At 40.1% G+C, this 27,679-nt stretch overlaps 1 protein-coding gene across 5 annotated transcripts in view; it reads right to left on the bottom strand.

Moving 5' to 3' along the window:
• The window catches only part of Rabgap1l (RAB GTPase activating protein 1 like), a 725,139-nt gene extending 699,823 nt beyond the window's left edge, over positions 1-25,316 (bottom strand). For 4 of the 5 annotated variants that reach the window (XM_087194125.1, XM_004853402.3, XM_087194130.1 and 1 more), the window contains exon 1: positions 25,146-25,316. The gene's annotated coding sequence lies outside the window, so the exon portion shown is untranslated. Of the gene's footprint in view, positions 1-24,189; positions 24,256-25,145 lie in introns of all 5 variants that reach the window. The other variant, XM_087194126.1, reaches the window with a different exon arrangement.
• Between the last annotated feature and the right edge of the window lie 2,363 nt (positions 25,317-27,679).

Here is a 27,679-nt window from a genome sequence, read left to right as displayed (position 1 = left end):
TGAAACAAAATTGAGATTCTACTTCACTCCAGAAAGAATGGCTGCTATCATGAAATCAACCAATAACAAATGCTGGCGGGGCTATGGGGAAAGAGGAACCCTGCTCCACTGCTGGGGGGAGTGTAGACTGGTGCAACCACTGTGGAAATCAGTATGGAGATACCTCAAAGAACTAGGACTGGAAGTCCCATTTGACCTCGCTATTCCACTGCTGGGGATCTTCCCCAAAGAATTAAAAGAATCATACCACAGTGATATATGTGCACCCATATTCATAGCAGGACAGTTTGTAATAGCTAAAACTTGGAAACAGCCCAAATGCCCATCAACTGGAGACTGGATAAAGAAAATGTGGATTTTTTATAAAATGGAGTACTACTCAGCCATAAAAAATGAGAAATTAGAGACATTTATAGCTAAGTGGATGCACATTGAGGCAATACGCGTAAGTGAAATAAATAGGACACACATGAATAAATACCAAATAGTTTCTCTGGTGTGAGAAACTGAAAGTGTAAATAAGGACTAAATGTATAATAGGTCATGTGAAATAGGAAGAAAAGGGGCAAAGGGGAAGGAAGTGGGAGGGCTAAGGGAAAGGATAGAAGGGAATGGGATTAATATGAGAAAATGGAAAAATAGGAACAAAATCTTTGTAAATAGGGAGGAATGGAGGGGTTGAAGGGAGGGCTGGGCAAGGGTGAAAAATAAGAACCAAGAGAGACTATGTAAAGGTGCAAATTTCCAATGATGAATGTCATTATACTGTATACCTAAAATGTACCAATGATTAGAATGAATAATCGATAATGCAAAATAGGAAGAAAAGGTCCAAAGGGATAGGGGTAGTGGGAGGGGCAAGGGAAAGGAAAGAAGGGAAAGGAAAAATGCTGAGAAATGGAAAAAATGGAAATAAAGTCTTTGTAAATAGGGAAGGGTGGAGGGGGTGAAGGGAGGGCTAGGAATGGGGAATAACTAAGAACCAAGATGCATTATGTAAAGGTACAATTCCCAATGAGAAATGTAATTGTGTTGTATACCTACAATGTACCAATAAAAGAAATTTTTAAAAAAATGACTCAGTTTTATCCTTGGGTAGTACTCCATTGTATATCATATTACATTTTCTTTATCACATCATCTTTTGATGAGCATCTGGACTGTTTACAAGATTTAGCTATTATAAATTGTGCTGGTATAAACACAGGTATCATACAAAAAAAAACAAAAAAGAAGTTTAGTAGAAGCAAAGTGGCTTTGGTGGGGAGAGGATGGCTACTTTCCTAAGTGCTATTACTGCTAAAGATACTGAGAAGCTACTGATAGCTACATAAATAATTCTCATATAACATTAATCTGCAAATTCCAATTACGTCAATGGGATCCATTAAACAGGAACAACTTCAATATCAAGTGCTGGTGAGAATATGGAGCAATTACAATCTTCCCAAACTACTGTAGATGTGCAAATCAGAAAAACCCCTTTGGAAAGTACCTACAAGAAATACTAGTAGTTTAAAAAGTGAAATGTAATGTCCCTCCCCTTGAGTGTGAGTTTGTACACTGCCTCACTTTTAAAGCACAGAATATGGAGAAAGGGATGCTGGAACTTTGGAGAACAGGTTTTAAAAGGCGTGTGGCTTTCTCTTTGCGTTCTTTTTCAATCATTTGCTCTGGAGGAGGCCAACTGCCCTGTCAAAAATTCATTCAGCAGCATTAGGAAATCACGCTCATGATGAGGAACTGAGGACCCTTGCATAATGCTATGGAAGTAGAGTCATTCAACATTAAAACACATCCATATAGGGCCAGGAATTTAGCTCAGTGATTTTGCCACCTGCTGTGCAAGCACAAAGACCAGAGTTCAATCTCTGGTACTAAAAAAAAAAGAAAAAAAACATGCATATAAAGAAATGGTTTGGGCTAGGATGTATCTACGTGGCTTAGTGCTTTCCTAGCATGCATGAGGCCCAGGATTCAATCCCCAGCAATGCAAAAAGAAGGGGGAAAAAAAGCCTTTGGAATATGCTCATCAAGATGTTCACAGAAGGAGTCCTGTGGAAGACACCGAATCAGCCCACTGCAGACAGGCAGGTCTGCGCACACCCTGCCGAGGCAGAACATGCAGAATCAGCCCGCGCCCTGGCAACAATCCACTGGACCCCCACCCCCGCTCCTCTGTACAGCTACCTGGTTCCACACTACAAAGACACAGAGGACACCAGAGCACCAGACCACAGTACTGCGTCCCGCTGCTCCCAGCCCAGAGGTAGGGGCTTCTGAGCCACCGTCCCACTGCTCCTGGTCCAGAGGAAGGGGCTTCCCAGCCACCATCCCTCCCACTGCTCCCAGCCCAGAGGATAGGGCTTTTGGGCCACCTTCTGTCCCACCGCTCCTGGCCCAGAGGAAGGGGCTTCCGGGCCACCATCCCTCCCACCACTCCCGGCCCAGAGGTAGGGACTGCTGGGCCGCCATCCCACTGCTCCTGGACCAGAGGAAGGGGCTTCCAGGCGACCATCCCTCCCACTGCTCCCAGCCCACAGGAAAGGGCTTTGGGGCCACCATCCCTACCGCTGCTCCTGGCCACTGTCCCACCTCTCCCAGCTCAGAGGAGGTAATCCTTGCAGGCGCAAACAGACCACACCCCAGTTGAAATGAAAAAACATGTAAATAAGTCTCAAAACCAGACTTCTAGATCACCTACAGCAACCCCAAAGGGAAATGAGATGGAACACTCTGATACTCAACCACCTGGACCCACTGAACTGGCAACAAAAGGGGATCTGGAAAAAATGAAATCAGAAATAATTTCTCAGATAACAGGAGAAATTGTGCTCCTAGTGCAAGACATGATTAATAAATCTAGAGAGGAGCTCAGGAACATGATGGAATCCCAACACAGAAAACAAATGGAATCCATAAAACAGATGCATATAGATTTCCAGGACATCAAAAACTCCAATGAAAGTCTACACAGAAGAATGAGCCAATGTGATGACAGAATTTCAGATATAGAAGATAAGATTGCAATTAATGACCAGGAAAAGAAAAACTGCTTCAAAATTATGAGGGAACATGAGAAATCAATCCAGCAGCTGCTAGATGATGCAAAGAAGAATAACATAAGGCAGATTGGAGTCAATGAAGAAACAGGAGAGGGTGCAGATGACATAAAAAAAAATCTCTTCACAGAAATAATGGCAGAAAACTTCCCAAGCAGGGGAAAAGAGCTTGACATACAGATAAGTGAGGCATATAGGACTCCAAATAGCCTTGATCAAAAAAAATCTACACATTGGCATACAATTGTTAAGATTCCAGAAACTCAACAGAAGAACAAAGTTCTACAAGCAGTTAGAGAAAAGAAACAAATCACATACAAAGGAAAGCCATCAGAATCACAGCAGACTTCTCAACACAAACCATCAAGGCAAGAAGAGCTTGGAGTGACATATTCCAAGCCCTAAAAGAAAACAGCCCCCAACCCGGATTGATGTACCCTGCAAAACTATCTTTCAAAATGGATGGAGAAATAAGATACTTTCATGACAAAGAGCATCTTAGGAACTTCGTGAATACCAAACCAGCACTCCAAAGAATTTTACACAATATCCGAGGAACAGACATTGAGGATCACAACCCCAGGAGGCAAAGCAGAATGAACCCATCTGGCATGACAAGAAATTAAATGTAAAGGGGGAGAACCCAACAAAAAGAAAAAGTCATGGCAATGACAACTCAATACGTTTCAGTTATAACCATCAACATTAATGGTCTCAATTCACCAATCAAAAGGAACAGACTGGCAGAATGGGTCAAGAAGCAAAATCCAACACTATACTGTATACAAGAAACACACTTAATTTAAAAGGAAACTCATAGACTGAAAGTTAAAGGGTGGAAAACAATACTCTATGCAACAGGAACCCGAAAAAAAGCAGGAGTAGCTATCCTCTTTGCAGATCAAATAGATTTCAAACCAACACTGATTAAGAGAGATGAAGAAGGACACTACATCCTTGTGAAGGGAAGAATCCAAGAGGAAGAGATGACAATCATAAATATCTATGCACCAAACACTAGTGCACCCAACTATATAAAACAAATACTAACGGACATGAAAAGTCATAGATGCACTAATACAATTGTAGTGGGGGACCTCAACACCCCACTGTCACAAATAGATAGATCAACTAGACTAAAAATAAGTACTGAAATACTAGAACTCAATCGAACTCTTGAACAAATGAACTTAACAGATGTTTACAGAGTCTTCCACCCCACAAAATCAGAATACACATTCTTCTCAGCTGCACATGGGTCATTCTCCAAAACAGACCACATACTCACACATAGAACATGTTTAAGTAAGTGCAAAGGAATTGAAGTTATCCCCTGTATATTATCAGACCATAGTGTGATGAAACTGGAGATCCATAACAAAAAAAACTCAAAGAATTTCATAAACACGTGGAAACTGAACAACACACTTCTGAATAACCAATGGGTCACAGAGGAAATTAAAGAAGAAATCAGACAGTTCCTTCAATTAAATGACAATGACAATACAACATATCGGAATCTATGGGACACAAGGAAAGCAGTCTTATGAGGGAAATTCATAGCAGTGAATATGCATTTTAGGAAAATAGAATGAGCCCAATTAAACAACCTGATGCTGAACCTCAAGCTTCTAGAAAAAGAAGAACAGGACAACCTCAAAGCTCATACAAGGGAGGAAATTATAAAGATCAGAGGAGGAATCAATGCAATGGAGACTAAGAGAACGATACCAAAAAATCAATGAAGCCAAGAGTTGGTTCTTTGAAAGAATCAACAAAATTGATAAACCCTTAGCGAACCTTGTCAGAAAAAGGAAAGAAAAGGCCCAAATCCATGCATTTAGGAATGAAAAGGGTGAAATCACAAGAGAACCAGCAGAAATCCAGAGGATCATCAATACCTACTTCCAGAACCTATACGCCAATAAGATGGACAACACAGAAGAAATGGACAGATTCCTAGATACATATGAACTACCAAAGTTGAACGAAGAAGACCTAAACATTCTGAACAACCCAATATCAACCAATGAAATTGAAAACATAATTAAAAACTTATCAACTAAGAAAAGCCCGGGCCCTGATGGCTTCACTGCTGAATTCTACAAGAAATTTAGAGAGGAACTACTGCCACTACTGTTTAAACTCTTCAATGAAACTGAAAGGGAAGCAATACTCCCAAATTCATTCCTGGAAGCAAGCATCACCTTGATCCCCAAAGCAGAGAAAGACCCAACCAAAAAGGAGAACTATAGGCCAATCTCACTAATGAACATAGATGCAAAAATCCTTAATAAGATAATGGCAAACAGAATCCAGAAGGTCATCAAGAAGATCATACACCCTGATCAAGCAGGATTCATCCCAGGGATGCAGGGATGGCTCAACATAAGCAAATCAATCAATGTAATATACTGTATCAATAGAGCCAAGGACAAAAACAATATGATTATCTCCATCGATGCAGAAAAAGCATTTGACAAAATCCAACATGCATTTATGATAAAAACCCCACAAAAAGTTGGAATAGATGGTCTCTACCTCAATCTGATAAAAGCCATCTATGAAAAACCAACAGCCAATATCATACTAAATGCTCAAAAACTGAAATCCTTCACACTAAAATCAGGAGCAAGACAAGGACACTATCACCTCTCCTGTTCAATACAGAGTTGGAAACATTAGCCATGGCAATTAGACAAGAGAAAGAAATAAAAGGAATAAAGATAGGTAATGAAGAAGTCAAATTGTCATTATTTGCAGATGACATGATACACTATATAGAAGACCCAAGAACTCCACCAAAAGTCTTCTAGACTTAATAACCAAATTCAGTCAAGTAGCTGGTTACAAGGTCAACACACAAAAATCAATAGCTTTCCTCTACACAAACAACAGAGTTAATGAGAGAGAAATAGGGCAAACAATTCCTTTCACAACAGCATCCAAAAAACTGAAATACCTAGGAATCGACCTAACAAAAGAAATCAAAGACCTCTTCTCTGAAAACTATAGCACTCTGAAAAGAGAGATTGAAGAGGATATAAGAAAATGGAAAGACATCCCTTGCTCCTAGGTAGGAAGAATCAACATAGTGAAAATGGCCATACTTCCAAAACTGCTATATAATGCAATCCCAATTGAAATCCCAGCACCATACTTCATGGACCTTGAGAAAACAATCCAAAAATTCATTTGGAACAAGAAGAGACCTAGAATAGCAAAAGCAATTCTAGGCAACAGAGACATGGCAGGCAGTATCACAATCCCCAACCTGCAACTATTCTACAAAACTACTATGATAAAAACAGCATGGTGCTAGCAAAGAAACAGGCCTGAGGACCAGTGGAACAGATTAGAAGATGCAGAAACAACTCCAGACACACTCAGCCACCTCATCTTCAATAAAGGAGCCAAACATCCTCACTGGAGGAAAGATAGCCTCTTTAATAAATGGTGCTGGAAAAATTGGGTTTCAACTTGCCAAAGATTAAAACTAGACCTGTATCTCTCACCATGCACTAAATCAAAATGGATGAAAGATCTAAATATTAAAACAGAAATGCTAAACCAGCTGGAACAGAGTTAGGTAGAACTCTTGAAGACATGGGTGTAGGAAAAGATTTTCTGAACAAAACCTCAGCTGCCCATGAACTAGCACAAACAATCAACAAGTGGGATGGATCTCTTCTTATTAAAAAGCTTCTGCAGGACCGGGGATTTGGCTCAGTGGTTTCGCCGCCTGCTGCACAGGTTCAAGGACCTGAGTTCGATCCCCAGTACCAAAAAAAAAGAAAAGCTTCTCCACAGCAAGAGAAACCACCAACAATGTGAAAAGACAACCCACAGTGTGGGAAAAAGTTTTCACCTGCTGTTCCTCAAAGGTCTACTATCTAGAATCTATAAAGAAATTTAAAAAATCAGACCTCCCAAATTTAAAGATCCAATTCAAAAATGGACATCTGAAATGAACACACATTTCTCAGACAAAGTAGAAATAGCAAATAAACATATGAAAAAATGTTCAACATCACTAGTCATTCAAGAGATGCAAATGAAAACAACGCTGAGATTCCACCTCACCCCAGAAAGAATGGCTGCTATCATGAAATCAACCAATAACAAATACTGGCAGGGCTGTGGGGAAAGAAGAACCCTCCTCCACTGCTGGTGGGAGTGTAGACTTGTGCAACCACTGTGGAAATCAGTATGGAGATACCTCAAAGAACTAGGACTGGAAGTCCCATTTGACCCAGCTATTTCCCTACTGGGTATCTTCCCCAACGAATTAAAAGAATCATACCACAGTGATATATGTGCACCCATGTTCATAGCAACACAGTTTATAATAGCTACAACTTGGAAGCAGCCCAAATGCCCATCAACTGGAGACTGGATAAAGAAAATCAGGCCAGGGACTTAGCTCAGTGGTTCCAGCTCCTGTTTCGAAAGTGCAAGGTCCCGAGTTCAATCCCCAGTACCAAAAAAGAAAAAAAAAAGTGTTTTTTTTATAAAATGGAGTACTACTCAGCCATTAAAAATGAGAAATTTAGAGACAATTATAGTTAAATGGATGCACACTGAGGCGATACTCTTAAGTGAAATAAATAAGGACACACATATGTAAATACCAAATAGTTTCTCTAGTGTGAGAAACTGAAAGTGTTAATAAGGACTAAAAGGTATAATAGATAATGTGAAATAGGAAGAAAAGGGGCAAAGGGAAAGGGGAAGGGGAAGTGGGAGGGGTAGGGGAAAGGAAAGAAGGGAATGGAATTAATACAGAAAATGAAAAAATGGAAAAAAAGTCTTTGTAAATAGGGAGGGATGGAGGGGTTGAAGAGAGGGCTGGGGAATGGGGAAAAAATAAGAACCAAGAGAGATTATGTAAAAGTGCAAATTTCCAATGATGAATATCATTATATTGTATACCTAAAATGTACCAATAAAATTAATTTTTAAAAAGTCTGCACACCAAAATACAAGTTTCCAAAAGAAAAAGTATTTCTACAATTGTTTCGACTTCCAAGCTTAACTACCCGCTTTATTCACAGAATACCATTTGTACTTGAAAAAGCAACTATCAAACTATGGTTACAAAGATTTGAATATTATGAAGACATTTTCTTGAAAGTGAATAAAGACCGTCAGTTCTAAGAACAGGATTAGTTGACATGATAAAATTCATTTTCATAAAAAGTAAACTTAACAGCTTTTTGACAATTAACTCTTCTAATGAGATTGGTATAATATTGTATAATAAAATCTCAACATTATAAAGATCTATACAACTCAGTGAACCAATGTTTCCAAAATGACAAATGTTACAAAATCATACATTTATGAAAGGTCCAAAGTACAAGACAAACCAGTTATTTTCAACTGTAAATTAATCACTATGAGGTCAACTCCACGTGGCAACTAACCATTAATAAACTATCAACTGTAGAATTCTGATGTGGTATCAGGAAGAATATCATCATTCTCTCAAAAGGCTATTAAAACTCTTCCCTTCCTCTTTATATTATGTATGAATCCAGCTTTTCTTCCTATGCTCTTAACCAAACAGCATAATACAATGGAATGAATACATCAGAATACAGAATCTGTCTTCTCTTAAGCCATACATCAAAGAGATTTTCAAAATAAGAGCAATGCTGTCTTCTCATTCCTTGTTTTTGAAAGTTACTAAAACATGTTAAATGCAGTTTCAGATGAATAAATAAGCATTTTAGCTATCAGTTTCAATTCTAATAAGGTAAGCATCTCTATATACATATCCAACATCTTCACTTTGGATATCATTATGGTTTTGACCCAAAATGTTCCCCAAAGAGGGAGGGAGGTAAGAAGGCAGAAAGGCAGGAAGGTAGACAGGAAGTCAGGAAAGAAAAAGGTATTGAATATGTCAATCAGTCTGATTATGGTGATTTTATATATATATATATTATATATATATATAATATATATATATAACTGTCCACTTCAGTACATACAATTTTTGTCAATTATACTTCAATAAAACTGCGGGAAAAAAATGTTCCTCAAAAGCCTTGCTGTGTTGAAGGCTCGGTTGCCAGCTAATGGGATTTGAGGAACTGGTTCTACTTTCATCAAACAGCCTAATCCACTAATGAATTAATATCATCTTGGCCTTATCAAGATATGGGGCCTAACTGGATAAGGCAGGTCACTGGGAGCATGCTTTGAAGGGTATATGGTGTCCTTAGCACCTTCCTCTCGGGCTCTTCCCTTTCTCTCTGCTTCCCAGCTGTCAAGAGGTGAACAGCATTCCTCAACCATGCTCTTCTACCACAATGTCTCTACCTCACAACCCCAAGCAACAGCTCAAGCTAACTATGGACTATAGCCTATGGAACCACAAGAAAAGATAAACCCTTCTCCTTCAAGTCGTTCATCTCAGGTATATGGTAACAGTGACAAAAAGTCGGCTAACACAGAAAACTGGTACTAAGAAGTAGGGTTACTGCTATGACTTGCAGAAGGAATTTGGAAGATTGGAAAATCAGGCTGGAGAAAGAATGTTTTAAACAGGAAGCAGAGAGGGATCAAGGAAGGAGGAGGGATATATAGTATTCCAGGCTACACTCACAGTAACCCACCTCTTCCCACCAGGCTTCACCTCCCAACATCACACAGAGGTATAAACCCATCAATGGATTAATCAAGTGATAAGCATCACACAGCAATGATCCAGGCACCTCCCAAAAGCCCCCCTATCAGTGCAAGAGGCTTTAGGGGTACATCTAGATATAAACTGTAAAACCTTGTGAGAAGTGGAAATCTAGATACACAAAGACATAAGGTATGCGTGCAGAGGTTAGACCATACAAGGATACAGTGAGGTAGCCCATATGCAAGGTGGGAAAAGGGCCTCAAAAGGAAACAAACCTACCCATACCTTGATCCAACAGGAGTAAGGTCAGAAAACAGTAAGTCTAGGAAACAAAAATTTATCATCTTTTCCACTGCTTTAAATCCCCTATCAATACATTTCATTGATGTTACCTTCAAGATACTTATATCAACTGCCATCATAAATACAATTTTGAAAGGTCCAGATAAAAATTTTTTGAGCTGGTAATATAATTTGAAGACTAAATAATTTGCTACCATCTAGTTCAAGGACTGTATTATTTTATACTAGTTATTATCCATTTTAAGATATTCTTTTAATAAGATTAATGATTAACAACTAGACCCAAGTCAGCTCTAACAGTTTATACTTTCACCTAACAAGTGTTACTGAAATCCTAATGCATAAGAAAGAAGGAAATGCAGGCATGTTGGCACATGCCTGTAAATCCCAGCACTTGGGAGGCTGAGGCAGAAGGATCGCCATGAGTTTGATGCCAGCCTGAACTACATAGTGAGTCCTTGTCGAAAGAAAGAAAGGAAGAGGAAGGAAGGAAGGAAGGAAGGAAGGAAGGAAGGAAGGAAGGAAGGAGAAGAAAGAAAGAAAGAAAGAAAGAAAGAAAGAAAGAAAGAAAGAAAGAAAGAATTTAACTATCTACCAGGATTTGTGCTATTAATCAAGATAACCCTATGCAGTTAAGTATTACCATATTAATCCCATTTTACAGATAACTTTCCCATAAACACACAGAACCAAGATTCAAACCCAGGACAGATCATTTCAGAGCAGGATTTGCTCTCAAAAAGCCTACAGTCCAATACAGAAACTGACAAGTTACAATACAATGTGACTAGTATTCCACCAAGGAGCAGAGAGACAGGATGCTCTGATTACATATATGAGAGAGTTCTAGCACAACCTACATCCTTAGGAAGGTATGTTTTCAGAAGAGACTGACATTTGAACAAGTGGACTAAGGAAGATCTACTCTCACTCAATATGGACAGCCATCATTCAATTGGCTAAGTGCCCAGATAAAGCAAAACGGCAAATTCATTCTCATATTTATTCATCCTCATTCATATTCTTTTCTCTCTCTCTCTCTCTCTCTCTCTCTCTCTCTCTCTCTCTCTCTCTCTCTCTCCTCTCCCCCTCCCTCCCCTCTTCCTTCCTCCCCCTCCCTTTTCTGAATCTGAGACACACATCTTCTCCTGCCTGCCCTTAAACATTGGAATTCCAGATTCTCTGGGATTCCGACTCTGGAACTTGCACCAGTAGCCCCCAGGGTTCTCAGGCCTTCAGCCTAAGACAGAGAGTTACACAGTTTCATGCCTCTGTACTGGGGACTGAGCCACACAACCTGGTTTTTCAGCTCGCAGGTAGCCTATCATGGGAATTCACAGCCTTCTAATCATATGAAATTCCCATAATACATTCCCTCTCTATCTTCTATTGGTTCTGTTTCTCAAAGAAACTTAATGTAACTACTATACCAACCATATATTGTATTTAATCTTTTCTTGGTAAGAGAGATGATGACAGACTTTTATTATTATTCTATAGTGTTATTACACATATATGTGATAACCTTAAAACTAATTAGGCTGTCCAAAGATTATTTTTAATATTACCTATGGATTATTTGGTTGCTTTATGTTTTTTCTTTTTTCCTATTTCTTCACTGCTATCATGTTGTCAAAAATCTCAATGACCTGTTATGAATATGTGTTTAAGGTAACACCTCACTGCTTCTAAATTATTCGCCTTTCTAATCTGCTACAACCTTAGAAACTAAAAGCATCATATATAAAATAAAAATAAGCAAGCTCTCAGCAGGAAAAAAAAGAGCTTTATTTATAAGGAATTTCTTAGATACCTGTTTGGGAGTTTTTGCACTGTGTCAGAGAGATGAGGAACTGGCAGTAGGTCTAGATAGGTAGGCCCACTATTTCAAAATTCCATCTCTCCCTAAAATATCCCTCCTGACTTCTTTAAACTCAAGTGAGATAAGCACAACTCAGATATTCCATGCATCCTTACCTGACACCCAACCAGATCCTTCACTCATTTATTTATCTACATATATTTATGTGTGTGTATATAGCTTAGAGTAAAGCTTGACAGCAAGATAAACATATACATATGAATCTCACTCAAACTGTACTGTAAGACATATCCTGTGTTGACCCAATCTTGCTACACTATACTGTTTCCCCAGTATGACTGTCAGCTCTTTAATAGTCTCTCATCTCTGCTTCCCTATTACAAAATCCAAATGCTGCCTTATTAATAAATGCTTATCAAATAAAACAATGACAGAGAATGAAACCAAGTGCAAAGAATGTCATAAAATTATACTACATCATAAAATAAAAATGACCTTTTTTTACTCATAATGATATTAACCTTGTTCTGAAAATACACATTCAAGAAATACAAATTCATGACTAAGTCATAAGAAAACCATTAAATACAGTAAGGTGACAACATACTATTAAGCTGTTCCACCCCCCAAATATATTTTTAACTTGGAAAGAAAAGAAAAAAAATGCATTTCACTCATGTACTATATGCTTTTGTTCAATTTAAGCCCAAAAAGTTGTCATTTAAAAATAGCGACTGTAGCCGGGGATTTAGCTCAGTGGTTCCGCTGCCTGCCTTGTAGGTGGCAAGATCCTGAGTTCGATCCCGGGTACCAAAAAAAAAAGTGACAGTTAAAAAAAATGGTCTAAAGGACCGGGGATTTAGCTCAGTGGTTTCGCCACCTGCTGCACAAGCGCAAGGACCCAAGTTCAATCCCCGGTACCAAAAAAAAAAAATAGTCTAAAAAACTAAAGACCTAAAACCATAAAACTCCTAGAACATTTTTTCTCCAACTAGTGACAGGATCATATGGCTTCTTCCTTTCCTCTGTTAAAATGATGACTTTTGGGGGTGGATCTTCCAATGCTGAACCAACACTGCCATCCCTATAACAAAACCACTTTCTACATCCTGCCAGATCTGACTTCTAAGAGTTTGTTTCGCTAAACAAATTGCTATCTATGTTCATACTTTTTTCTTCTATTAGCTTTATCCAGTTTTAGGATTAGCACAATGTTGAGTTCCTAAAATGAGGGGAGAAGTGTTACTTCTTTTTTCAGCTTTAATTGTTTGATATAATTTATCAGTTAAAATGTTTATGAGCCTGCTGTTGTCAGATAGGTAGGTTTTCAAGCCAGGAATATACTTTCTTTAATAGGTGCTATTCAAATTTTATATTTCCTCCAGAGATAGTTTCATTAATTTGTCTTCCAAGGTACTTCTTAGAAGTTGTCAAATTTATTTCAAAAAAGATTTTTTTAATATGCTTTCTATATCCTTTTATATTCTATAAAATCTGTGGTAATGTCTCCTAGATCTTAATGTTGTAATTTTAAAAAATGTATATCTGATATTGTGTAACAGGAAGAAAAGGGGAATTGGGAGGGGTAGGGGAAGGGAAAAAAGGGAAAGGAAAAAATATGAGGAGAGGAAAAAAATGGAAACAAGGTCTTTGCAAATAGGGAAGGGTGGAGGGGGTAAAGGGAGGGCAAGGGAAGGGGAAAAAAATACAAGATCCCAATGATGAATGCAACTGTATTTTTATACCGAAAATGTACCAATAAAATTAATGGGAAAAAAAAAAAAAACTCCTGGAACACATAGGCCCCAAACCCCTTTGTATCAGCACTGGCAATGATGCTGGCTATCACAGCAAAAGCTCAGTAAACAAAAGCAAAACTTGGGCCAGGGATTTAGCTCAGTGGTTTCACCGGCTGCTGCACAAGTGCAAGGACCTGAGTTCGATCCCCGGTACCAAAAAAAAAAAGCAAAAGTAAATAAGGGGGACGACATCAAATTAAGCAGCTTCTACAAAACTAAGGAAACAATCAAAACTAAAAGTCAATCTGCAGACTGGAAGAAAATATGTGTGAACTAAATATTGTATGATGAGTTAATATACATCCAAAATATTCAAGGAACATACACAACTTCACAGCAAAAACTAATAACCCAAGCCAAAAATTGGACAAAGTACCTGAACAGACATTTTTCCAAAGACATACAAACGGCCAACAGATATGTGAAAAGGTGCTCAACAGCACTAATTGCCAGGGAAATGCAAATCAAAACTAAAGAAAGATACAGTTCATATTTATCAGGATGGCCATATAACCAAAAAAAAGAAATGTTGACAAAGGTGTGGAGAAAAGGGAATCTCTGTTCACTGTTGACAGGAATGTAAATTTGTACAGACAGTATGGAAAACAATAAGGAAGTTCCTTTAAAAACTAAAAATCTGGTGGCACACGCCTGTAATTCCAGCACTCAGGAGGCTGAGGCAGGAGGATCACCTAGAGTTCAAGCCCAGCCTGGGCTACACAGTGAGTCCAAAGCCATCCTGGGGCTGGGGATTTAGGTCAGTGGTTCTGGCGCCTGCTGCACAAGCGCATGGTCCCAAGTTCAATCCCCCGTACCAAAAAAACAAAAAAACAAAGCCATCCTGAACTACACAGCGAGACCCTGTCTCAATCAATCAATCAATAGAACCATCTGACCCGGAAATCCTTCCACTGGGTATGTACCTAAAGAAAATGAAATCAGAACCTCTTAGGGAAATCACAAACCCTAGAGGTGGAAACAACCTAAGTGTCTTATCAATGGATAAAAATTTAGAGGGGGGAGAATGAATATGAATTACCCTTAAAAGCGGGCCTTTTCCACCTTCTATCTGCACCAACACTCCACCTACCACTTCCACACCTAGTAGACCTGTGCTCCTGCTCAGCTAGGGCTGTTGCTGTCTCCCTTTAGCCACAATGCCAGACATCATCAGATACAATGAGATGATCTCTGATACAAGAGCTAGAAGATCTTGTGTGGGCTGTGCCTAGAAGTAGAAAGGAAGATGGCCAGTAGGAACAAGGTAACACTGATGACTCACTCACTAGCGGGCAAGATACCAAAAGCACCATAATCGTTGGTTCTGATGTTGTTGTGAACCACTAATTGCAAAAAAAAAAAAAAACCAGCTTATAACAAGTCCATCAAAGATTACATGAACTCAATCAAAGGAAAGTTTGCTGAACAGAGCCCAGAAAGAATAAACCTTTTTATGACAGGGGCTACAAAACAAATCAATTTCAAAAACTGCTAATTTCAGAAATGACCCATCTTTTATTGGTGAAAACATGGATCTAAATGGCATGGTTGTACTGTTAGACTACCACATGAATGATGTAAGCCCACATGTGATTTTATTAAGGATGGCTTAGAATGGGAAAATGTTAACACATTTGCTTCTATCACCATCATCAGAACTGGCTGCTGGTCAATCCACACAATACCAGGACTTAAGACAAATGGGACTCATACCATCCTGAACTTTTCATTTGTTTAGACTGTGAGTGAAGGCATTGTTTTTAAGGGGAAAAAAATATGACCTGAGATTGTCTAGGAACAATATGCAGTTAAATTTGAAGAAAAAAAGGAAGTGGAGAGGGAAGGAAAAGATGAAGATATTGCCATTTCCAACAACATGGAGGAACATTAAGGATATTATGATAAATTAAATAAACCAGAGAAACAAAAATACTGCATGATCTCACCTTTATGTGAAATCCTAAAAAGAAAAAAAAAAAAAAAGTTTCTCGAACCTATTATTAGATTATCTCCAAAATTTATCTGATATTTTCAAGTGAAAGAGAAGGCTAATTTGCTTGTGATACCAAATGCAATAGGAGAAATCTGCTTTATCTATCAAAACTACTGACAATGTTGACAAGAAATGTAAAACGTATGTCAAAATTTTAAAAAAAAATTTAGAACTAGACTCAGTGAAAAATCAAAGTGCATAACTCATGTAGAAAAATTCTGCACATAGCCCTGGCAAATAGGTGCTCCTAGGACCTGAGTAATGATGGTATCTAATCCTACTTTCCTATTGACTTTGCCAGGATGCTTAAGCTAGTGTTATAGTACATCTAGTATAATGAGGGGGAAAAGGATACTGCAGTGGTGGCGAACCTACAGCAAGAGTGCTGCACTGGGCTGTTTCTATCACCGAAAGCTCTAAAAGGTTTATCATCACTGGGATAGAGGAAACACTGACTGAATTATCACTCAGTAGAACTAGATAATACAACCTGGTAATAGATCTTTGTACAAAAAGTATGAGACAAAATCAAATCAAAACAGTCCAAAAATGACCACTGACAGGGCAAATTTAAAAGAATATAGTACAAGAGAGAAGAACTTTGGGAAAAATACCATGATAAATGAAGTCTGATGTCAAATGCATAGCTGCTGAACAACAAATTACTATACTCTAAAAGAACCTTAGAAACCATACTTTCTGCCTCCTGTGGTTTATTTTTCATTAAGTAGGTGTATAACCAACTCATAGCGCTATAAGATAAATTTACAGTGAAATAAACTAAAGAAATACCTAAAAACCATCCTAACAACTATTTACATTTATATACTGTTCCTTTTTTTGGTACCAGGGATTGAACTCGGGTCCTTGCGCTTGCGCAGCAGGCGGCGAAACCACTGAGCTAAATCCTCGGCCCTACTGTTTTTTAACAGAGGGCCTCCACAGGACAAAATGACATGTTCAAGTTCAGAATACACTCTCCATGGTTTAAAAAATACATGTTATCCCTCTGTTATGGCTTGTGCATAGATGTCCCCCCAAAGCCTCATGCAAGCAGCATTGGCCGCAGGAGAAGGAGTCTGAGCCTGACAATGAGGCCGGGGACTGGAGCCGAGCATGGAGGCCTCATGATAGGGCACCCTGGCATGCATTATGCACCAATGGGCACGCACCCTATGGGTCAGAGAACAAATATGCCTCCTGTACCTCATGGAACGATGCCACAAATGATGCCCCCTATGTGAGGGCCACCAATGGGACAAATGCCTGGAATGATGATGTCTCATATGTCTCAGGCTTCCATACAACCTGCCTTACCACCAGGGGTAAATAAATAGTATGGATGTAGCAGCAGGTGCAGCATCTGGCGCAAAATCAATGTGGACTGAACATAAATCACCTGATGGAAGGACTTATTACTACAATACTGAAACAAAACAGTCCACCTGGGAGAAACCAGATGATCTTAAAACACCTGCTGAGCAACTGTTATCTAAATGCCCTGGGAAGGAATATAAATCTGACTCTGGAAAGCCTTACTATTACAATTCTCAAACTAAAGAATCCCACTGGACCAAACCTAAAGAACTTGAGGATCTTGAAGGATACCAGAATACCATTGTTGCTGAAGGTCTTATTACAAAATCAAACCTGCATGCCATGATCAAAGCTGAAGAAAGCAGCAAACAAGAAGATTGCAGCACATCAACAGCCCCAGTTCCTACAACAGACATTCCTACCACTATGACCACCATGGCTGCTGCAGAAACAGCAGCTGCTGTTGCTGCAGCTGCAGCAGCTGCTGCAACAGCCAATGCCAGTGCTTCCACTTCTACTACTAATACTGTCGAACTATTCCCGTTGTTCCTGAGCCTGAAGTTACTTCCATTGCGGCTACTGTTGTAGATAATGTAAATACAGTAACTATATCAACTGAAGAACAAGCACGATTTACTAATACCACTGCTATTCAGGATCTAAGAGTTGAAGTATCTAATAATGCAGAAGAAGCATCAAAGCAGGAAACTGTAGCTGATTTTACTCCCAAAAAAGAAGAGGAAGAGAGCCAACCAGCAAAGCCTCATGCAATCATAAGTGGGGCTCTTTCAGAGGTGGCTGGATCTAGAGTGTGTGACACTGGAATTGACTCATGGTGCAATGGTAGGCTTGAGGGCACTAGGATTAAGCGTGTGAGTGCTACCCACCCTAAATTGTCTGGATAAGTAAAAGATTAAGGTCCCTTGCTTGCCTGCTTTGCTACCTCCTGCCTCCCATGAATTGTCTCTGCTCTACACCCTGTCTTGGAGCCAGCCAATTATGGACTGAAACTTCTACAAACTGTGAGCTAAATAAACCTTTCCTCTTTTAACTTTGGGTGTTGGGTATTTTGTCTCAGCAACAAGAGAAAAGTAACGAAGACAGCCTCTTAAGATTGAAAACCAGACGTTTGTGTTTTGTTTTTTCTAAACATAGTGCTTGCTATTTGCATCCCCTGTAGTAGAAGTCTAATTTGAGGACAGTATGGATGTATATGTGGGGTAGGGGTGAAGTTGAGAAATTCTTCACTAGTATGTGCATAAACCCTACACTTGCCTTTTAAAATATGTTTCTTTCCTGGAAATGGGTCATATAAAAATTCCCTCTGGGTTTGCGTTACTTTCATATTTGTGAATACTTCACGTGATAGTCTTCAACAAGCCAAACTGCTTATTTTCAGTAATTTGCCAGGTGTGCTACTTTTTCAGCACAAATTCCAACAACTAAGGTTACATGACATTCATACACATACACAGTACATACATCTACAGAAATGAATAGAGTTTAAAGTAAAGACTACAACACCACACTTTGCACTACAAAAGGAAAAAAACTTGAAAGGATTCTAATAGTAATCTCAATTTATGAAATTTAATGTACCAAAACTTCTGTGGTGACTTGATTAGTTATTTAATTCAGGTATCAGGGCCATGCTGTATGTAAACTCTCATTGTGCTATTTGGGTAACAGCTCATACAGAACTGCTGAAGCCTTCTAAAATGACAGGACACCACAGTTAACATATCAGAAACTTAAAGAAATGAAGAAAACAGTATGGCAGTAGCACAATTCTTACTTATTTTAGAACCAAGGCTCATCTCCAGAACTCTGCTTTTTACCAAGTAGTTATTTACGATAGCAACTTCATTACCGTGAGATCTAAAATTTTCCACACATTTCAGTGATGAGCTATTAGTCTCTGTGTGTGTTGTTACCTGGACAACACTCTTAAGAAGGCTTTTACCTTTCAGAACTAGTAGGTCAGAGAGAAGCAAGGCTTCTTCAAATCAACTGGGCATCATTTTAATTAGAAGCAGTAAGTGTGAAATCAGCAGAAAAGCTTAAGAATTGTTCCCAGTGCTTCAATATGATTAACAGACACAACTTGCTGGTATTTACATTCATTTCTAGCCACCCAACTCCCCTGTGGAACAAGGCAAGTTCCACCTAGGACTTCAAAATACCCCCAGCCATACAATCCATATAAATGCTGAAAGTCCAAGGAAGTTCCTAAAATTAAAAATACATCAATCCCTCACAACTGGATTTGATATTAAATACCCTGTACTGCTACTCAAAATTCTGAAGCTAGTTGACTCTGCTATAGATCTTTATAAACTACCTTTCTGCCTCAACCATGTTTGCTTCTGGATATTAAGATCCAGTCATTTAGAAATCACATTTTAAAAGACTCTCTGAAAAGGCCATCAAAACTGCTTCCTGCTCTGCTATAGCCAGTTTAATGTAAAGCAAAGGAACACTAGTATCCCCTTACAAAGAAAATATTTTCCCTTTCCAGCACTTTTTAGGACTGGTAAACTCAAGGTTGTTTCTCTAACATTAATAATCTTTCCCTGCAGCTTCTACTGTAAGGTGCTAAGTCAAATTTTTTTCCTTTTTGTTAGGCAGCTGGGTTGAAAAGGTCTCTCTCTCTCTCTCTTATGTAATTTGAGCTGGCCTCGAGCTTGTGGCAATCTTCCTGCCTGTCTCATAAGTTCTGGGATTTTGGTGTGTGCCACCACCAGCAGCTATGGCTCATATTTTAATCAGGAGCACAGCACAGAAAAGTTGTTCAATGTTAAGAAGCACTAGATGACTCTGGATCCAAAAATGAAAAGACAAGCTGAAAAGCAGAAGGCAAAACTGGCATTCTGGCATTTGGTGCTTACTCCTGTCTAGCTCGTTCACTGTTTATTTTTTCCTGTCCATGACCCTATGCCAGTGAAGGTGAACTTTTTAGAACTTTCAATGATACAAATAGCCCACTGCAGCACACATGCCATAGTTTCACTACCACTGCCCTATTTGATCACCAAGTCCCTTGGTCCAGAAAAGGCTTTCTCTGCATACTACTTGTTCTACTTCCACAGATCCAAATTCTACCCATTCTTCAAAGTGTAATTAAAATGTCATCTCTTCCCTTATCCTTACAACTAAAAGTAAACGCTCTCTCCTCTCTAAACTCTTCCAGTATCTTTATCTCTTCACCATCCCTTACTTTCTACCTTCATTATCTTTGTTGCCATATTTAACCCTACATATAAGTCTGAAGAACTCAGGGCCAAGGTCTATGCCTTATCCATCTCTACTCAAACTGCTTAACATAAGGCCTCACACAGGCTAAGTCAGTGATGGCGAACCTTTTAAAGACCAAGTGCCCAAACTGCAACCCAAACCCCACTTATTTATCACAAAGTGTCAATGCTGCAATTAAACTGGAATACTGAGGCTTTAGTTTAGAAAAAACAACTGCTATCCAATGCTCAGCTGCTGGGACAACTTAGCTTGTATGCTGACAGAAAGGGCTCTACATGCCCAATGCGGCACACATGCCATAGGTTTGCCACCATTGAACTACTTCAGTTGAATTAAATGAATGGCTTGAGTTCAGAAAGAGAAACCCACTAACAACCACTTCAGGTAGGCCGGGATTTAGCTCAGTGGTGCCACTGCCTGCCTCAGAAGCACAAGGTCCCAAGTTTGATCTCCAGTACCCAAAAAAAAAAAAAAGAAAGAAAGAAAATCAACTTCAGGAGTCCAGAGCCCTGGCTTAGATAATAACTAGCTATATGACCTTAGACTTCAGGCTTTTTGCATACTCATCTGCAAAGTTAGGAGAATGGGCTAAACTAGTTCCTTTTTCTTTTTTTAACTAGATTGTTATTCATTAGTTGGGTGTAAAATTAATTTTGGGGTTAAAACCTACATTTTTTGTAAATGAAATCAATATAATAAATTAAAATGTGTTATAGATAGTGATGTGCTATAAATATTTAACAACTTGCTATGCCATGGGGAGGGGGCAGAATTACACCAGTTCCCGACTTCCCTGGGGTAAATACTCCCCCACCATGGCCAATTTCAAGCTACAACACAGTATCACTGAACCTGAGGCTAGGTGGAAAGAGATAAGCACAACTGCTCTTACAAGCAGCATGAGCCAACTCAGCAAGACCCTGAAAAGATAAAGAGTATTTCACCAAAGTTTTCTTTTAATTTTGTATTTGTGCACACACACGCTGAAACAAGACATAAAATGTATTTCTGATTGTGGATCACAGTCAAAACAATTTAACAATTAATTTTCTAGCCTCCTCCATGTGTACAATTCAATAAATCCTGTTCTTGGTTACATATTTAGTGTCTTCATAATTCCTATTTCCCTTCAAAAATGAGAGTAACAAATGCCTATTGATATCATCTGAAAGCAAATAAATTATAAGGTGCAAGAATTTGCTTCAGGAATTATCAGCCAAGGTCAAGGTTCTCAGGCTTTGTTTAGCTTCACTCACCACAAAGACACAACACACTCCTACAATAGCAAGGGTTCATTTAACAATGGGTTGGGAGAACAAGAAAAAGAAATTTATGGTATGAAAGAAAAAATACAATGATTATTATATTTGTACCCATACCCCACCCAACTGAGAAGTCTGGTACAGAGAAAACCATTGCAATAAAAAAGTAAATTTTTCATAACATATTTCACAGTCAAATTCCCCACCACAAGCTTGCATTCCTCAATGGGACCTTTATTACTAAAAATCTCCTACTAGAATTAAGTTTTTGCCATGGATGACACGTAGTGCTTGTTGAATTCAGAACAGGCAAAAAGAAATTAGCATAGCAAGCAGTTGATACAGCTGATATTCTGGGGAAAACAGGCTTTTGTTGGGAAAAAAAATATTTTCTTACTTCTTATTTATGCTTACTAAGCTGGGTGAGAAAGGGAGAAGAAGTTTCTTGAATATATTTTTGGCTGTACTGTCTATCACAACAACACAGCCTGTAACCAAAATTTTCATGAGTATTTATAAGGAATTGTGCTATTTTTACAATTATTTAGAAAACAAGACAGCTCAGAATTTCAAGTACACTAATAATCCTAGTCCACATCTAACTCTAAGACAACGGAGCATACACGTATGCCTAAAAGTTTCCCAGGAAAATCCCCAAAATTACACCACAAATCATAAGGTAACAAAAAAATAGTCAGTATGAGCTAAACTCGAACAATTGTGTCATCTTTGTTGAATAAGAGTAATATGAAAATAAATGAAGTATAAAAAAGACAATGTTGAGATACAAATTCTGCCTGATTCCATTAACTCTTTCTTCTTAGGGTCCACTGATATTCACATACTTATTTATACCCTATTCCAATGCTAACTACAAAGTAAGAATTATTTTCTTTTTCTTTTTTTTTTTTTTTTGGTACAGGGGATCGAACTCAGGAACTTTCACTTGAGAGGCAGGCGTCGGAACCACTGAGCAAAATCCTCAGTCCATAAGAATTATTTTCAATTCTGACAAGCCAGAAGTCAAGTGAAGCAATGTCTTTCTCCATAATCTCAACATTAAGGCTCTTTTTTAAAAACTGAGCATGTTTTATCATAACTCAGGCTCAGTCTGTCCTTTCTCTGCTTCCCCTGTCTGTTGTGACAAATGTTCATAAGACTATTCCCATAAGAAGTCCCTGGGCTGGAACAGCATCTGGAACAGCCTTGGGCTACTGGTCATCTCAGGCCCCAGGGCTGACCCATTAGGCAAGAGTTACAAGAATGTAACATTTCATTAAACTGTTGAGACAGAAGGAAAAAAGCTGTGTGTCTCAGACTCCCACAGGCTATGGTACTGACTTCAATCCCCAAACACCCTACATCGAGTAATGATCATCTGAAAACAATGGTAAGCTGGAATGTGGACCCAGTCCTACATTCCCAATACTATGTAAGAAATCCTTGCTACTGAGTTCAGTATCTACCAGCCTGGCTATCTCCCACACATAATATTTTTACTTGGTAAAACAGAATTCCTTCTTTTGACTACTCCAAGAAAATGGTAAGACTTTCAGCTTTTTCGGTTTTTGTATCCTGGTGCTGGGGATCAAACACAGGGTCCCATACATGTAAAGCAACTGCTTTACCATTGAGCTATACCCCTAGCCCTAAAACTTTCAGCTTTGATGCCATACCGTCTGAGAGTTCAAATAAATATACAGTAATTAAGCAATTTCAACTTTGGGTTAAGGCAAAGAAAAAAAGTACAAGTTTTTACTAGTCATATATTCAGAACTGGGGAACCGATGAACATGAAAACTTCTGTTTCACATAACATTCCATCATTAAAAAAATAAACACCATAACCTCTAGAGTGAAAAGAAAATGATCTGGATCATGAAACAATTATCAAAGAAACAAAAATTCTCAGAACATCACAACTGCACCATACAAAATACTTATAAAATAATGCAGATGGAAAAGAGAAAGAAACTTCATACATTTACAGTCACACCTTTCTAGGTTGGTTTATATGTTACTATTTGCTCCAACAGTATTGAGATCTACTACTTTGTTTCCAGCCTTCTAGAATACAATCTAAGGTAATATCCTCATCTATTTCTTCTCAGATGACTTAACAGTATCAAAACATATCCTCAATTAAGTATAGATACCAAGGGCTGGGGATTTAGCTCAGCGGTTCCCCCGCCTGCCTTGCAAGCGCAAGGACCCGAGTTCAATCCCTGGTACCAAAAAAAAAAACAAAACTATAGACACCAATCTAACTCAAAGTCTTAGCTACCTTCCTAAGCAGGTGAACGTTTAATACAGTTTGATGACGTAAATGCTAAATTCATCTTTTTCCTTTGCAGTCTCGTCAGTTTCATATGGATATATGAATCAGAGGCCACTTTTCCAGTGCTAGCAGCTTGTAGACCAATATTTTCCAGGAGCAAAATCCACTTCCAATTTGACCACAAACTGCATGTCCCTATCTTCTGACATTATAAGTACACAAGTGCAGCAGTCTATAGAAGTGCAGCAGACACCAAATGTAAACACAACTATGAGAAAAGTCAGTTTTCTTGATATTGTTTTCTAAATTGTATGTAACACATGCAACTACTTATCTCCCACCACACGCACGAAAATTTAAATGTAATAAAATTTCATAAACCCTCCAGTGCCAGAAATGTAGGCCTTGAAATGTTTCCAAACACCACTGAAATCTGTCAACCAAGCAAAAGTTCTCCTTACCATTAGTATAATGAGGTTGGCATTTCAGTTCATTTCCATGAAACCATCAATTCGGCAAGTGCCCACCTAAATAAAATTGAGTACGTTTTCTAAGATAACTCTGAGAGGTCCACGGAGAATACACAAGGACCTGGACACTTTGCCTCGGGATCGGAAATGAAGCCTGTCAGTTCAGCCCCTTGCTGCCCGGCCACCTCCCGCTGGCCAGTGGCCCCTTTCCACATGCTGACGCACTGCCCAGCCCTGCACCGCTGGCGACCAGTGCAAAGTACGAGCCCAGTCCCAGAAACTTTGACTCAGTTATCAGGGCACTGGACACCCACAATCTAGGCGGGGACGGGGTGTTCGTCATGGCTCAGGCGGCCAACTTTGAAGCTCGGTCATTTCTTGCAGGTAGAAATCTGCCCAGGACGAAGGCAGGCTGCAAAACCACACACATCCACAGGAGCAGGAGGCGGGCAGTGCTCATTGGAGGAAAGGGAAGAGCAAGGGAAAGACTCGGCTGCGAACAGAAGCCTGCGTTGTGGGTAAAAAAACACCCTAACCAAACGACCCCCCCCCCCGAAGCGGGGTTGATGGGACTGCGAGCCGCGGCAGCCACGGCACAGCAGCCGGCGGCGGAGGCGGCAGCAACGTCAGGAGGGCACAGGAGGGCACCGCAGGAGACGCGGGCCGCCGAAGCCACCTCCCCACCCCCAGGTGAGGGGCGCCGACCCCGCCCGCCTGAGCCGCGAGGAGCAGACGCCCGGAGTACCGCGGCGAGCGGGAGGCGGCCGGCAGTCCTGAGCCCGCCCGACGCCGTCCTCCCACGGTCCTCCGCATCCAGTCCCGAGCTGGACTCCACCTCGACCTCTCCCGGCTCCCCCCGGACGCCGTGCCCCCGAGCAGCACGGCCCGGCCCAACCCGCGGCTCCGGGCCGCCGGGACACCTTCGGGCCCCTAGGAGGCCGCCTCACCTCACTTCCTCACGTCTCCGCGGGCGCTGCCGAAACAACAACTCTGCCGGGCGCCGGTGTCCCACCGCCGCCCTCGCTCTGCAGCGGGCCAGTCCCGTTCACTCCGCCGCCGACAGAGCCCTGAGAGGGCTGAGGGAGCCGGGCGGGGAGAGGAGGGGAGGGAAGGGGACTGTCCGGCAGGAAGAAGCGAGGAAGGGGGCGGGCTGAGAAGGAGGAGGTGGTGAGCCGGGAGCGCGCGCGTCCGGGCCCCTCGGCGCGGCGTGCGCGCTCCTGAGGGCAGAAGCGCCTTCTCTGCCCCCGCGGCGGCGGCGCGCGCGCGCGCACACATCCCCACCTAGCAGTGTGTTGGCCAGGGACCGCGGAGCTTGAACCTGACAGAAGCAGAGTTGAACCAGCAGGGACTCGCGGAGGGGCGAAAGAACCCTCAGAGGGGTACCTGCGCCTGCAAACCAACTCTGAGCAAGGTGGACTGAAGCCCGAGTTCTAACCCCTGGTTGCTGAGTTCTAAAATAATTCCGTTTGGGGAGAGCGTTTTCTTATTCCCAAACCTGGTTTCCAAATTTCCATCTTTAATTCCCAGTAACCATGAGGGATGTCACCTCAAGATGGGCTTTTTCACCAGTTACTCTTCTTTGTCCTTTCAGGGTGTCTCTTTATGAAATGCTCCCTTGTTGATTGCTTCTGTGAGACCCAAGAGATTTAAAAGGGAAATAACCTGCGGGGAATGAACGAGAAAGTGCACTGTGGTGCATTTATATGAAGACAAGGTTCCCTCGTTGCAGCTTTTTATCCTTTGGGATAATACCTGTTAAAATACTACCCAGATAGAAATAAAAAGAAATCAGCTCTTTTTCACTACAAGTATTGTCCTGACCCTTGAACTGTGATTACCTTCCTAGATCCTGCAGCCAGAAATGACCTGTACATTTCCCCAGTCTTCTTAGCACTATGTCTGTAGATCTTGGGAGCCTAAATATTCAACTTTAGGTTAATCTATGCAATATTATACCCTCCCTGAGAACATGCTTCATTCACTTTTATACTTCCCACAATGGATTGTGCCTGGCTCATAGGAAGTATTCAAGAAATGTGATTGCAAAAATAAGTAAATACGGTGCAATAAGAGTTAAGTGTGTCTAGTTACCTCGCTCTAGAATGACAAGTAGTTTAAATTTTCCCTTTTATCCCACTTCAGTTACCCTGCCTTCTTTTCCCCATCCAGAATCAAAATCTACTCTGAGAATTGTAACATTTTCTCCAAAATGCCTTCTACCTCAAATTTCTACACATACACACCCCTTTTCTAATCTTAGTATCTGTAGATGCTGGGATATATCAAGAATGTGCAAGTATCTATTTTGTGTTTCCCCTACCTGGTAGGTGTTTTCCTAGAAGGTCTTTTATTGAGCTTTATATCCTGAGAGCCTTCCTAGCCCTGGGCCTGACTTCATGAACGCTGTAAGTTTTGATGAGATCTAATGAAGTTAGATTTAGAATAACACAAATCATCTCTTAACTTCCTCAGACATACAGGATCTACTAATAAATATGCAACATTTCGTACTGAGATTCTAATAAGTACTAGTAAAGTTACACTGGGCACCATGAGGAAGTCAACAGATGAAAAAGTCATTATTTCTGCCTTCTGATATCTTCTAACTGGAGCAAAGCTTTTTGATAAAAGGACAATGCTGTCATAATTATCAACATTCAATAAAAAACTAACCAAAAAGTCCAGGGATTTAGCTCAGTGGCGCTGCGCCTGCCTGGGAGGTGCAAGGTCCTGAGTTCAATCTCCGGTACCAGAAAAAAAAAGAAAAGAGAATTGTTTAATTATGAAAAGTCAGAAAGTTCAAAAACAGTTAAATGTTCCCCAAATCCAGTTATATATGCCTTTGAAAACAGCAGTGGCTACCACTGATTATTAAAGGTTGGTTCTTCTGTTTAAGTGAAGCATGACAGCTAAGTCACTTATGGTAGGATCAATCCATTTACCAGCTTGCTGACAGGAAAGAAAAATTATATCTCATGGCCACATATCACACCTCTACTTACCAGTTGTTCTACACAGAATTTTGAGGGAATCTAGATAAGATACAGTGAAGGTGGCAGGGTATGATAACACATACCTGTATCCCAGCACTCTAGGAGGCTGAGGCAGGAGGATTGCAAGCTGAAGCCCAGCCTAGGCAATTTAGCAATTGAACGAAAACCTATCTCAAAATAAAAAATAAAAAGGACTGGGGGTGTAGCTCAATGAGAAGGTCTTGGGTTCATTCCCCAGTACTGAGAGGAAAAAAAGATACAGTGAAGATAACTTGGAACAACTCATCCTCATTACAGGGAAAACAATTCTAAGCACACGCTAAAGATTTAACAAAAAAAAGCACTCTTCATATAATGTATGCTATCACTTCTCTCTTCATTATGTCCTCCTAAGCATATTCTAGCAGCCTGGTCCATGAAAGGACTAAAGCTTTCACTTTGGGGAAAAGTGTTATAAAATATTCTAGCATAACTTATGACAGAAAGTG

The sequence above is a fragment of the Heterocephalus glaber genome, unplaced genomic scaffold, assembly GCF_053883595.1.
Source record: "Heterocephalus glaber isolate CG9 unplaced genomic scaffold, H.glaber_assembly_v1.0 deba00001600, whole genome shotgun sequence".
NCBI lineage: Eukaryota > Metazoa > Chordata > Mammalia > Rodentia > Bathyergidae > Heterocephalus > Heterocephalus glaber.
Note: the sequence above shows the minus strand (reverse complement) of the source record. Positions and strands in the feature narration are given on the sequence as shown.